General features: G+C 34.9%; 1 non-coding gene and 1 pseudogene across 1 annotated transcript; both read left to right on the top strand.

The window, feature by feature from the left end:
* LOC107491289 (E3 ubiquitin-protein ligase AIRP2-like) overlaps positions 1-14,272 on the top strand; it is an 88,861-nt pseudogene extending 74,589 nt beyond the window's left edge.
* Positions 2,691-2,794, top strand: LOC127742444 (small nucleolar RNA R71). Its single transcript, XR_008003701.1, has one exon. It is a non-coding gene; the product is annotated as a small nucleolar RNA R71 (small nucleolar RNA).
* Positions 14,273-15,408: the final 1,136 nt, after the last annotated feature.

Genomic DNA, 15,408 nt, shown 5'->3' with positions numbered 1-15,408 from the left:
TCTTTTTCTTGGCCACAACTTCATAGAAGTGGTCTTGATGGGCTTTTGAGATGAATCTCTCCATCTCCCATGACTCGGAGGTGGAAGCTTTTATCTTCCCTTTCCTCTTTTTAGAGGTTTCTTCGGCCTTAGGTGCCATCAATGGTTATGGAAAAACAAAAAAAGGCTATGCTTTTACCACACCAAACTTAGAATGTTGCTCGTCCTCGAGCAAAAGAAGAAAGAATAGATGAAGAAGAAGAAGATATGGAGGAGAAGGAGAGAGATGTGTATTCGGCCAAGGGAGATAAGAGAGGGTAGTGATGTGTGAAAATGAAAAAGGATAAAGGGGTTTATATAGTGGAGGGAGAGGGGTTAGGGTTCGGTCATTTAGGGTGGGTTTGGGTGGAAAAGATATTTTAAATTTGAAGGTAGGTGGGGTTTATGGGGAAGAGTGGATGGATGTGAGTGGTGAAGAGGTGATGGGAAAGGTGTGAGAGAGAGGGAGAAGGTAGATGCGGATCCTGTGGGGTCCACATATCCTGAGGTGTCAAGGATTTCTCATCCCTGCACCCTTTAGGCGTGTAAAACGCCCTCTGTATGCAATCCTGGCGTTTAACGCCAGACTACAGCATATTTCTGACATTAAACGCCACTTCTATGCTTGTTTTGGGCGTTTAACGCCAGTCTTCCTCAGGGTGCAATCATGGCATTTAAACGCCAGACTGCTACTTGTTTCTGGCGTACAACGCCAGCTTCATGATCTGTTCTGGCGTTAGACGCCAGCCAGATGCTCCTTACTGGCGTTTAAACGCCAGTAAGCTCTTCCTCCAAGGTGTGCTATTTCTTCTGCTATATTTTATTCTGTTTTTAATTTTTGCAATTGTTTTGTGACTCCACATGATCACAAACCTAATAAAACATAAAAAAACAATAGAAATATAGATAAATAAAAATTGGGTTGCCTCCCAATAAGCGCTTCTTTAATGTCAATAGCTTGCCAGTGAGTTCTCACGGAGCTTCACAGATGTTCAGAGCATTGTTGGGACCTCCCAACACCAAACTTAGAGTTTAAATGTAGGGGTTTAACACCAAACTTAGAGTTTGGTTGTGGCCTCCCAACACCAAACTTAGAGTTTGATTATGGGGGCTTTGTTTGACTCTATATTGAGAAAAGCTTTTCATGCTTCCTCTCCATGGTTGCAGAGGAATATCTTTGAGATTTAAACACAAGGTAGTCCCTATTCAATTGAAGGACTAGCTCTCCTCTGTCAACATCAATCACAGCTCCTGCTATGGCTAGAAAGGGTCTTCCAAGGATGATGGATTCATCCTTATCCTTTCCAGTGTCTAAGATTATGAAATCAGCAGGGATGTAAAGGCCTTTAACCTTCACTAACACATCCTCTACCAATCCATAAGCTTGTTTTATTGACTTGTCTGCCATCTCTAATGAGATTCTCGCAGCTTGTACCTCAAAGATTCCCAGTTTCTCTATTACGGAGATTGGCATAAGATTTATACCTGACCCCAGGTCACACAGAGCCTTCTCAAAGGTCATGGTGCCTATGGTACAGGGTATTAAGAATTTACCAGGATCTTGTTTCTTTTGAGGTAAAGTTTGCTGAGCCCATGTATCTAGTTCACTAATGAGCAAGGGAGGTTCACCTTTCCAAGTATCATTACCAAACAACTTGGCATTCAACTTCATGATGGCTCCTAGATATTGAGCAACTTGCTCTTCAGTTACATCTTCATCCTCTTCAGAAGAAGAATAGTTCTCAGAGCTCATGAATGGTAAAAGGAGGTTCAATAGAATCTCTATGGTCTTTAGGTGAGCCTCAGATTCCTTAGGTTCCTCAGTGTGGAACTCCTTTTTGTTCAGAGGACATCCTAGGAGGTCTTCCTCACTGGGATTCACGCTCTTCTCCTCCTTTGTGCATTCGGCCATATTAATTATATCAAGGCACTCTCCTTTTGGATTCTCTTCTGTATTGCTTGGGAGAGTACTAGGAGGGGTTTCAGTGATTTTCTTACTCAGCTGACCCACTTGTGCCTCCAAATTTCTAATGGAGGACCTTGTTTCACTCATGAAACTTAAAGTGTCCTTAGATAGGTCAGAGACTATGTTTGCTTAGTTAGAGGGACTCTGCTCAGAGTTCTCCGTCTGTTGCTGAGAAGATTATGGAAAAGGCTTGCTATTGCTAAGCCTATTTCTTCCACCATTATTAAAGCCTTGTTGAGGCTTTTGTTGATCCTTCTATGAGAAATTTGGATGATTTCTCCATGAAGAAATATAGGTGTTCCTATAGGGTTCACCCATGTAATTCACCTCTGCCATTGCAGGGTTCTCAGGATCATAAGCTTCTTCTTCAGAAGATGTCTCTTTAGTACTGTTGGATGCATTTTGCCATCCATTCAGACTCTGAGAAATCATGTTGACTTGCTGAGTCAATATTTTGTTTTGAGCCAATATGGCATTCAGAGCATCAATTTCAAGAATTCCCCTTTTCTGAGGCATCCCATTACTCACAGGATTTCTCTCAGAGGTGTACATGAATTGGTTATTTGCAACCATGTCAATGAGTTCTTGAGCTTCTGCAGGCATTTTCTTTAGGTGAATGGATCCACTTGCAGAATGGTCCAGTGATATCTTAGAAAGTTCAAATAGACCATCATAGAATATATCTAAAATGGTCCACTCTGAAAGCATGCCAGAAGGACACTTTTTGGTCAACTGCTTTTATCTTTTCCAAGCTTCATAGAGGGATTCACCATCTTTTTGCTTGAACGTCTGAACATCCACTCTAAGCTTACTTAGCTTTTGAGGAGGAAAGAACTTGGCCAAGAAGGCCGTGACCAGCTTATCCCAAGAGTCCAGGCTATCTTTAGGTTGTGAGTCCAACCATGTTCTAGCTCTGTCTCTTACAACAAAGGGGAAAAGCATGAGCCTGTAGACTTCAGGATCTACTCCATTAGTCTTAACAGTATCACAGATCTGCAAGAACTCAGTTAAAAATTGATAGGGATCTTCTGATGGAAGTCCATGAAACTTGCAGTTCTGTTGCATTAAAGTAACTAGTTGAGGTTTCAGCTCAAAATTGTTTGCTCCAATGGCAGGGATTGAGATGCTTCTTCCATAAAAATTAGAAGTAGGTGTACTATAATCACCAAGCATCCTTCTTGCGCCTCCACCATTGTTATTGGGTTCGGCCATCTCTCTTTCTTTTTCGAGATTCTCTATAAGGTTTTCTCTGGATTGTTGTGCTTTAGCTTCTCTTAGCTTCTTCTTCAGAGTCCTTTCAGGTTCAGGATCTGCTTCAACAAGAATGTTCTTATCCTTGCTCCTGCTCATATGAAAAAGAAGAGAACAGAAAAGAAAGAGGAATCCTCTATGTCACAATATAGAGATTCCTTTGTGTGAGTAGAAGAAGAAAAGAATAGAAGAAGAAGGAGAAAAATTCGAACACAGAAGAGAAGTGTTAGTAAATGAATAATTAAATAGAAAGAGATGAGAAAGAAGAGTGTTCGAAAATTGTTTTTGAAAAATAAGTTAGTGATTTTCGAAAATTAAGAGAAAAAATAAAATTAAAATTAAAATTTGAAACAATTAGTTAATTAAAAGAATTTTGAAAAAGAGTGAGGAATTTTTGAAAATTAGAAAAAAAAGTAGTTAGGTGGTTTTGAAAAAGATAAGAAATAGTGAAACAAACAAAAAGTCAGTTAGTTAGTTGAAAAAGATTTGAAAATTAATTTTGAAAAGATTTTTGAAATCAATTTTGAAAAAGATATGATTTGAAAATAAAAGATATGATTGAAATTTATTTTGAAAAAGATTTGATTTTTAAAATTAAAATTGATTACTTGACTAACAAGAAACTAAAAGATATGAATTTAGAATTTAAAGATTGAACCTTTCTTAACAAGAAAGTAACAAACTTCAAATTTTTGAATCAATCACATTAATTGTTAGTAAAGTTTTTGAAATTTTGAAATAAAGATAAGAAAAAGATTTTGAAAATCAAAATTTTTTAAAATTTTCGAAAAATAATAAGAAAAATGAAAAAGATTTGATTTTTGAAAAAGATTATGAAAAGATAAGATTTTTAAAATTGAAATCTTGACTTGACTAACAAGAAACAACTTATTTTAAAAATTTTTGACAAAGTCAACCCAAAGATTTCAAAAAATATGAGACAAATAAGGGGAAAGATATTTTTTGATTTTTAAATTTTTTTTATGATGAGAGATAAAAACACAAAAATGACTCACAACATGAAAATTATGAATCAAAACACATGATGCATGCAAGAATACTATGAATGTCAAGATGAACACCAAGAACACTTTGAAGATCAAGATGAACATCAAGACTTATTTTTGAAAAATTTTCAAGACAAGAAAAATATGCAAGACACCAAACTTAGAAATTTGCAATGCTTATACACTATGAATGAAAAAATGCATATGAAAAACAACAAAAAACACAAAAACAAGAAAATATGAAGATCAAACAAGAAGACTTACCAAGAACAACTTGAAGATCATGAAGAATGCAATGCATGAATTTTTCGAAAAATGCATAAATTTTTTTTTAAAAACATGCAATTGACACCAAACTTAAAAATTGACACTAGACTCAAACAAGAAACACAAAATATTTTTGGTTTTTATGATTTTATAATTTTTTTTGGATTTTTTTTTTTGAAAATTAATTTTTGGAAAAACGAAAACAAAGAAAATTTTTTTTTGAAAAATTTTTGAAAACTTTTTTGAAAAGAAAATTACCTAATATGAGCAACAAGATAAACCGTCAATTATCCAAACTCGAACAATCCCTGGCAACGGCACCAAAAACTTGGTGCACGAAATTGTGATCATCAACAATGGCGCCAATAGACTTGGAGCTCTCAAACGTGAATCACACTTTGTCACAACTTCGCACAACTAACCAACAAATGCACTGGGTCGTCCAAGTAATACCTTACGTGAGTAAGGGTCGATCCCACGGAGATTGTTGGCATGAAGCAAGCTATGGTCATCTTGTAAATCTCAGTCAGGGGGATTCTAATGGTTATAATGGTTTTTGAATATAAAATAAATAAAGCATAAAATAGAGATAGAGATACTTATGTAATTCATTGGTAAGAATTTCAGATAAGTGCATAGAGATGCTTTGTTCCTGTTGAATCTCTGCTTTCCTACTGCCTTCATCCAATCTTTCATACTCCTTTCCATGGCAAGCTGTATGTTGGGTTTCACCGTTGTCAATGGCTACCTCCCGCCCTCTTAGTGAAAATGGTCCAAATGCTCTGTCACAGCATGGCTAATCATCTGTCGGTTCTCGATCATGTCGGAATAGAATCTAGTGATTCTTTTGCGTCTGTCACTACGCCCAACACTCGCGAGTTTGAAGCTCGTCACAGTCATTCAATCCCTGAATCCTACTCGGAATACCACAGACAAGGTTTAGACTTTCCGGATTCTCAAGAATTCTGCCAATGGATTTTAGCTTATACCATGAAGACTCCGATCTTTCGGATTGTAGGCTAAGAGATACACGCTCGTTCTAAGGTAGAACGGAAGTGGTTGTCAGTCACGCGTTCATAGGTGAGAATGATGATGAGTGTCACAGATCATCACATTCATCATGTTGAAGTGCAGAATTGAATAGAAGAATAATAGTAATTGCATTGATACTCGAGGAACAGCATAGCTCCACACCTTAATCTATGGTGTGTAGAAACTCCACCGTTGAAAATACATAAGTGATAATGGTGTTCATGGCTTTGGCCCCAGAGAGGGAACTGGAATAACCAAGACCCGGACAAAAGACACTCAATACAATAGTAAAAAGTTCTATTTATACTAAACTAGTTACTAGGGTTTACAGAAATAAGTCTTAGTGCAGAAATCCACTTCCAAGGCCCACTTTGGTGTGTGCTTGGACTGAGCTTGAGCTTTACACGTGCAAAGGCTTCTCTTGAGGTTAAACACCAAGTTGTAACGTCTGTTTGGCGTTTAACTCTGGTTTGTGACGTGTTTTTGGCGTTTTACTCCAGAATGCAGCATGAAACTGGAGTTGAACGCCAGTTTGCATCATTTAAACTTGAATAAAGTATAAACTATTATATATTTCTGGAAAGCCCTGGATGTCTACTTTCCAACACAATTGAGAGCGCGGCATTTAGAGTTCTGTAACTCCAGAAAATCTATTTCGAGTGCAGGGAGGTTAGAATCCAACAGCATCAGCAATCCTTTTTCAGCATAAATCAGATTTTTGCTCAGGTCCCTCAATTTCAGCCAGAAAATACCTGAAATCATAGAAAAATACACAAGCTCATAGTAAAGTCTAGAAATGTGAATTTTGCATAAAAATTAATAAAAACATCCCTAAAAGTAGCTAGATCCTACTAAAAACTACCTAAAAATAATGTCAAAAAGCGTATAAATTATCCGCTCATCATTAAGCGCTTGAGATGAAGTCATATGCACTTGAGAAGATCCATACTGATGATAATGGTTCAGATATGATGACTAAAAGTTTACCTGCAGTGAAGTTTGATTTCTACAAAGAGAAGGCGGATTTAGTGGAGCAGCCTATCCCTACTTGAGTTGGTGAGGGAGAAATTTGTTGGTGGGTCCCCAACTTCAAGTGGGGCCCACATATTATATAAAAAAAATGAAAGAAGTGGCTAAAAAGCCATGGAGGGAGAGAGAACGAGAGTCTTGCTCTCTCATTTAGAAACAAAAAAAAGGGAACAATGAGCAATCGAAGAGAAGAAGAGAACATTTGGGGGAAAATGGCAAGTTATCTTGATCCGATTAACTTGGTAAATTCGCTCCATTTCTTATGAAATTTCAGTATATTATTCCTGGTGTAGAGATGAACATTAGAATATAACTTGCTAGTTGTATTGCTTTCTCTTTTGCCTGATTTGAGATACCCATTTTTGTGGAGGATTTATGTTGATTCCACCAGTTTTGGTGATATATTTTGTTGATTGTTGAGATGCCCTAATGTCACTAGGAAGACTGTTTGTGTACCCATTATTCTGATAGTGAAAGATTTTTCTGAACTAGGTCCCGTGGATTTTTTGTCCCTCTTTTGAGAATTTTCCCACGTTAAAATTCTGGTGTATGATTATTTAATTTCTCTGCCATTATAATTGTTGCTTGGAATATTTTTAATATTATCTATTTAATCGTATAAATTGTGAAAAAAATATTTCTAATACTTCCGCTATTAGACAGGTTCTTGTTTGAACATTTTGTTAAATTTTTCCAATATTAATTTAGTGAGAGCCTAAAAAATTTTGTGGATATGTCAATATATGAAAGCCTATGGCTTGGTGGCTAATGATTGACCTGCAAATTAACAAGTGACACTTGTTAGATATAAAAGTTTGACTAGGTTTTGGCTTACACACTATTGTTATGTCAATGCCTAGTAGGTATAGCCAGTCTAACCACCAAATTTATCATACCACTAGAGACGACACGTACATATAATGGATATCAATGTAATTATATTCTTTATTTCTCCTTAAAAGTAACTCTTGAAAATTAGATGGGACTATTTGGGCTATTTGATTATGCCTCTCAATTTACAAGGCATAATGAATTGAATCTGAAACTGTATATTGTAGGGCAGCCTCTATTCCAAGGGAAAATGGCAACAAGGCCTGCCTTCAAATGAAGTTAGTTTACAATAAATTGGCACCAATTTTTCTGTGTGTATTGGGATGGATGGAATGTGTTTGTCCATGCCTACTTTTCAGTGAATTAGAACTTTTTCATATGATTGTGTTTAAGGTTTGTGTCTCTACTCCTTATTCTTTCTCTACAAATTAGTTTATAGCGTCCCTCCTCTGCAATTTCATAACTTTTATTCCTTTCTTCAGGTTTCCACCATTGAGAAATCCAGTATCTATTCTCATGGAAGGAAAACAACCATAAAGGAGTTCTACAGTAAGAACTAACTATAAGTAATACTAATTATGTACCTCTTTTTTACTCATACTTCTCTAAATAACATAAAGCTAAGGGTTATATTTGATGCCATGCAACCCTCATATTTCTGCATTTTACTTTAACTAGTTGACATCATCAATTTTCATAGGAGAATTTTCTATTGTCTTTTATTTTAATGTCGAAATTGCTAAATTTTGTCTTCTTTATCATTTTGAAAAAGTTACAAGTGTGGGCTCATTACTTTGTATTTGAAAATAATAAAATTTTAATTCTTTTTTATAAGTTTGACAACTCATGTTGGATACCATAGAAGGCACCATTTTTAGAGGAAGATGTCTTTACTTTCTCGGAGATGATGTGGTATTACACATCTTGCTATTTGATTGGTCAGAGTTACATAGATAAATATCTTATTTACAAGGAAGGCTAGTGACTTAGTGTTGCATTTTTAAAATACAAGACAATTGAATGTTATATAACTTAAATGACATGTTAGTATATACTTCTAGAGAAGTGTAATATGTAATAAGTATTGTCTAATATATATCAAAGAGAACTCAGTCTAATATACCCTTTTACTAATTTAAAATCCATAACTACAGGTGTTATATTACCTTCTCTCATGCAACTTCAGGGTGATTTAGTAGATGCTGACATTACTCAGGAAAAGGTACCAAATGGGAAGCATCAATAGTAGTACTGAAGATAATAGAAAACCTTATGATTCAGACACATGGAGAGAGAAAATGAATGTGGCATTTGCCTAGTAGAGCCTTGCACCAAGATAGTTTTACCTAGTTGCTTGCTGCCATGCCATGTGTATATATTGCTACAATGATTGGTAATTATGTTATGTGTTCAAAATTACATTACTTTATATAAGTTATAGGAAATATTCTATTAATTTAAGAAAATGTCAGGTGATTAACATTTTTCTTTATTTTATTTTAAAATTTATATTTGAACCAACATTAATTCTATATTTTTTTTACTCTAAAACTATCAGCTCCCTGATATTCTAAACATTATTCAATTTATCGTTAGATGAAATATAAATTGGTACAATATTTTAATTTTTCAAATATAATAGGTACAATTAATCCTATAATTTTTATAAGAATAAACACGTGGAATTAATTTTAAATGTCAACCCGTTTTTTTCCATCTCACTTTTTTTTTTGCTCTTACAGGAACACAAGATCAAAATCTTGTTCCATTTTGCAGGGAAAGTTCAAAGAGAATTAAGTCAAGGGATTTGTGGGTTCTAACATGATGTGATTGATGTGCAAGAAATATACAAAGAGGACATATTACTTCTCTATCTATTTATAAACAACCTACCTGAATATATCACGGATGCTATTTTCTTTATGTATTATGAGTACTTAATTGAATTGAAAAGTATGTACAGTGATAAAAATCGCCAGCCATCAATGTACAGAATCTGGTCAATTTTTTTTGGTCCCAATTATTATTTGTTTGTAAAATTTTTAAAGATTATGAATTTATTTGAGTATCATTAAGTTGTTAAAAAAATAATTTTTAATAAATTTTTATTTTATTTTTAATGTATTTAACAAAATTTTAATTAATAAAAATACTAAAAAAATTCTTTTTTAAATTTTAATTTATATTTTTTATTAAAAAGATCTTTTTTACTAAAAAAAGATGATTTTAACATTATAAATAACAAAAAAATATTTTTATATTGTCGTATCCAAANAAAAATATCTTTTCGTAAAAATTTACGCAAATAAATCATATATCGAATTATATGAAATATATCTAATATTGTTTCTTAACTGAATTCAATACATCAATAGGAATTAGGACAAGAAGGGTGACTAATAAACATTTTTTAAGAGTATTAACAAATTAACCTTTGGCAAAACTATTATATATATTCTATCTTTTATTCATAATAATCATCGTTACAACTTATTTAAAAATATTAATTTATGAATATACTTAAAAAAAATCAAAATGAAAACTGCGAATCAAAGAGAGTATAAGCTAATTTATATAAATATATAATAGGACAAATGACACAATTAAACTAAATGAAGGCAGATATTACACGATTTTACTAAAAGAAAAAAATGCAACAAAAATCTAGAACGACAATTTTATATAATTCGAATGAGGTTTATTCGAATTATACAAACCAATAGTAATTCAAATCACTTACATTCGAATTATGCATGCATGCTCTTCATAAAAGTAATTCGAATCACGTTAATTTGAATTACACACATGACTTCCTGTTAGTTCGAATCAGCCTAAGTTAAACTAACCCACGGTTTAGTGTATATAGTAATTTGAAACAGATTACACACGATTTAGGCTGTCCATGGTAATTCGAATTGCACCCATTCGAATTACAAAGCCTTTCTCTATAAAAAGAGTTCGAATTAAGCTCATTCGAACTATCATCTCAAACCTCTGCCCCCACTAGATCCCAGAGAAAACTCTTTCTTTACAACTCCAACAAAGTGTTCAACAGAATATTCAACTGATGGGGGATAACTCGAACTGATTTTATCGTTTGGATGGAGTCACCCATATAGCTGTGTCATCAATGAAGAGGTTAGTGCGAACTTTTCCATTTAAAATATGATTTAATGTGTTGTTTTTATATTTTTGCCTTTTGTTTGTTATAATGGTAGTCATTATTTACCGTTGTTAAATTATATAGGATTGTTATATAAGTGGTTATATTAGTGGTTACATGAGTGATTTATTAGTGATTACAAATAAATAGAAAAGTATGCGTGGTAAGGATAATGGAGGGCGAAACTAGAGTAAGATTTTTTTGTTAATGTAAGAACCAAATTTTTTACGTAAAATCGCTTTAATAAAATAATAACTTTAAATTGCTCGAGATAGATTCAAAAATATAGAAATGATATTTTAAAACAAAAAAGGTGAAATTTGAATTCAATGAATTTTTTTGAATTGAAAAATGTATCTTTTGCGAAAGATTTTTGTAAAAATGTGTACCGGTACTTAAGTTGGCAATACCAGCTCTAGTCTGTTCGATACTGTGTTTTAGGAAAAATAAAATTTTAAAAATTTAATTTATTGTTTTGAAAGGAAAAAATAATTTAGAATTGAAAACCGAGCGCAAATCTTAATAGTTTTAGCCCAAAGTGGGTCAAACGGACCTAAAACACTAACGAGTTAGACCGGACCGAAGTTGGGCCCAAGTCCAACTTATATAAGACCTTTAATAAGGATTTGCATCCTCATTTCAGCACCAAAGAGAGAGAGAAACGCGGATTGAGAGAGAGGGGAGGGTAGTACTATTTATCACAATCTTCCGAGAGCCATATCTTGAGTTATGGAGCTCCAATTGACGAGTCATTTTCGGCCATGCAAAACTCTCATGAAACTCTTTGTTTCTATCTAAACTTTGTTGGTAAGAAATGTAAACTCAAGCTCCAATTTCCAGCCCTAATAATTCTGCGTTTTAGGATTTGATTTTTGAGTAATTTGTGTGATTTTGATTGTTTAGGTGATCTCTAATAGCAAGTAATTGTTTAGTTTTGCCCCTAATCTCGTTGGGTAAGATAAAGTCTCACTAAAATTTTGTGTTTAGTTATTTTTGTGAACCTTAGGTTTTGATTTATATATATATATTCCATATTTTGGTGTGTTATGCATATTGGGAATCGGTCAAGGTATGATTTCGGTTTTCTCTATATAATATGTAATATTTCTGGACACTTAGGCTAATGGACCTTAGGATATGATTGAATTGATTGTTGGAAATTATTGAATTTGATTATGCATGATGGTGTTATTGATTTGATGAATTGTGATGTTGAACTTTAATGTTGTTATTCATTATTGAAATGAGGTTTGAAAATGATGATTGGAGTGTTGATAGTGAATTATGAGCTTATTGATATTGATAAAGGTTGAAAATGGAGAAATGATGCTTAGAGTGTAAACATTGATAATTTGAGGAAGGTAAAGGACAATTTTTGATAAAATTAGTGAAATTGCATGATGGTAGGATAAGGAATGAATTGGAAGGTGTATAAACATCATTTAGGTTTATTGGAACTGTTTTGGTAGTAGGATATTTGGTTTTGACTGTGAATTTTGGAAGTTTGAGAACTTAGTTAATTTTTAGTAAAAACCAGTTTTTGGTGAATTTTGACAGATCATAACTTGAGTCTCAGTTTTTTAAATTAGTTGAAATTTCTCTTGAATTAAAGTTCAATTCATTTAAAGATTTTTAAATTGATATAAATTTTGAAGAAAATGAATTTTTGTAGAAGAAGTTATGAACGTTTAAAGTTTGGTGTTAAAAAAACTGATTTCTGCAACTTTACAAAATTTTGCAATTCTGGAGGGGTATGTGTACGTGAACAACCCATATGGGAGAGTGCCATTCTTTTTGGCACCTATGCATAAGCAAACTCTTGTATGCGTATGCAAGAGGGATAAATTCTGGAGGTGTATGCGTACGCAAACCACCCATACGCGAGCGTGTCATTCTGTTTGGCACCAATGCGTACGCAAACTCTTGTATGCATATGCGAAATGGGGAAAATTTTATGTATGAGTACGTATACAATGGGTATGCGTACTCATAGACCCTGTTTATCTGAAAAATGATTTTTCTTTGATTTCAAGGATTCTCTAACTTTCTAAACTTCCTTCAAATGCTGTTTACGAGTACTATCGAGGACTTAGGTTCTCATATTACTAAAGATGAGTTAGTGATTTATTTTAGTGAATTTCTATATGAATTTTGAAGATGGAGACTTAGGTTTTTGGAGTACTGAAGATGGATTAGTTGAGTAAGATGGCGGAGTGTTGTAGTAACGATTGAAATAATGAATTGTGAATTTCGTATTGATGATGTTGAGACAAGTCAAGGGCTTGGAGTGGACTGAATACTGAAAATGATTTATGAAAGCCACTGATATATTGCTTTATGTTGAGACTGTTGAGTCGCCATGCACCTCAAACAAGGGTTGTGGCAGTCTCCCACTTGTCAAGGTCACGGCGTCGGCGTAAGGACGGTAGTTAATCCCACTTACGTTGAGATGTGAGGGCTGAGGTTGTATCCCGCTCGCATAACCTTCTCTGCTGCATGAGTGTGCAGAGCCTATATCTCTGGCATAGCAAACTCCCTGCTACATGAGTGTGCAGAGCCTATATCTCTGGACATGGCAGGAAGGCTACATCTGGAAGAATGTGTCGGGTTGGCATTTATAGACCGACAAGTGATATCATGATCCAATAGAAAAGGCATTCATCACATGTATCTTCTACCTATTTTATTGCTTTGCTTAATTTCTGTTATGCCTAAATGAGTCAAATATTTACTTGCTAATTGTTCTATTTGTTGTACATGTATCTTACTTGTGCTTTACTTGTCTGCATTATTTATGCTTTCTTCTGGGATTGAGGAGGTTTGGTAGGCGGTGTCGATGGGATCGTACGGAGGTTAGGTTGGCGAAGGCTGTGGGATACAACGGTGTGATTAGTATTAGTTAGAAATCCCCTAAGTGTAGATAATCCTGTTATTATTTATGGTTTAAGTTATTTATTTTGCTAAGTTGGATATCTATTTGGTATGAAGCTATAGGATTGCCTATGGCATCCCGGGGTCTTACATCTTACATTACCAGGTACTATTACCATACTGAGAACCTCTGATTCTCATTCCATACTTTGTTGTTATTTTTTAGATGCAGGAAATAACCCACCTCGGTGAGTTGCTTGATAGTGACAGAGCGGAGGACCTTTATCATGTTTTGGAGTCTTTTGGTTATTTTGAATTAGTTCGCTCACTTTTGTACTTATATTTGCCATAGAGGCTTACTTTGAGAGAGATATAGTAGAAGCTATTTTTTTTACTTTCAAAACTCGATATGTCTGTATATTCTAGTCAGCTTAAACTCTGCGGGTTGCGGCTAGTACTTTATGACTATCCTACTTATATATCTATGTATGTCTTGATATCTCATATCTATATCATGTACCTCGATTCGTGTAGCTTCATGTGAATGTTTCACATTTTTAAAACTCTGTTTTTGAGCTTACTTCTTCATTGGGCTTCTAGAATTATTATTTCTTTCTATATATATACATTAATATAAAAGCCTTAGGATTGTCGTGACCTCTGATTAACCTGTGCTTTACGGCATAAGATAAGGCTTAGGGTAATTAGGGTATTACATTTAGTAGTATTAGAGCTGTTCGTCCTCATGATCCTATGAAATGGACCGATTATACTTCATTGCATACTCTGTGTCTTTTTCTTTCATGCTATTTAGGTTATCTGTTTGAAATTGCATAGCATGCTTGTTTGTGAGTGCCATTTTGGGATAATTGAAGTACTAGGCTTTTGATATTGAGACTGATCACCTTGATATGGACTGTTTGGTGAAAATAAGAACCCTAATGGCTACTCGCAGACGAGGTCGTACTCGTACCTGGGGAGGAACTGAGAATAACCAACCGGCCAATAACCATGCCGAATTTATGGCGGCGATGGCCAACTTGGCTCACACCATGGAGGCGAATGCTGCTGCGACTTTGCAAGCTGTACTTAGATTAGGGCAATCGGCAGAAAATAGAAACAAAAAATGGGGATGGAAATGGCAATGGAGACGGAGACAGTAATGACTTGGGAGGTACTCCAATGACTTGCATACACTACAGGCTCAACATGTCCCAGCTAACCAATACGTGGAGTTTGCGGCCTATCAGCTGTTAGGAGAGGCACAACATTGGTGGCAAGAAGAGTGTAGTTGCTGCGACTTCCGAATGCAGAAATCCCTTGGGATGTGTTTCAAATGGCGTTCTATAAGAAGTATTTTCTAGAGTCAGTGAGAGAAGCAAAGGAGTTAGAGCTTATGCAGCTGAAGCAAGGCTCAATGTCAATAGCAGAGTACACAGGCAAATTTGAAGAGCTATGTAGGTTCTCAAGGGTATGTCAGGGAGCCCCTGAATCCTATGAGAGTTAGAAATGTATCAAGTACCAAGAAGGTCTCAAAGACGACATCATGACTACTGTAGCTCCCTTGGAGATAAGAATATTCTCAAAACTAGTGAACAAAGCTCGAGTTGTGGAGGACTATGCCAAGAAGGTAGCTGAGGCGAGAGGAATTTATGGTTATACTGACAACCGAGCTCGTGGCGACCAAGGGGACAAAACTTTAAGAAAGATGGACACACTCCTCAGTATCTTCAAGATCAAGAAAACTTCAGAAGGGACAACAATATTCAATTCCACCAGATGAGGGAAAGCCATCTGTGCTATAGTTGTTGGCGTCCTGGACATATATCCATGTATTGCCGCCGTGGGAGGAATCGAGAGGTGGGTAGGAGTTAGGAACCAGGCCGAGTATTCACTATGGATGCAAAGGAGGCGAAGGAGTCAGATCCGATAATGAGAGGTAAACCTATAAAGTTGTTATGATATGTTTCTAA

This window comes from Arachis duranensis, chromosome 1, assembly GCF_000817695.3.
Source record: "Arachis duranensis cultivar V14167 chromosome 1, aradu.V14167.gnm2.J7QH, whole genome shotgun sequence".
Taxonomy (NCBI): Eukaryota; Viridiplantae; Streptophyta; class Magnoliopsida; order Fabales; family Fabaceae; genus Arachis; species Arachis duranensis.
The sequence above is the reverse complement of the archived record's forward strand: the minus strand, read 5'-3'. Positions and strand labels throughout refer to the sequence as shown.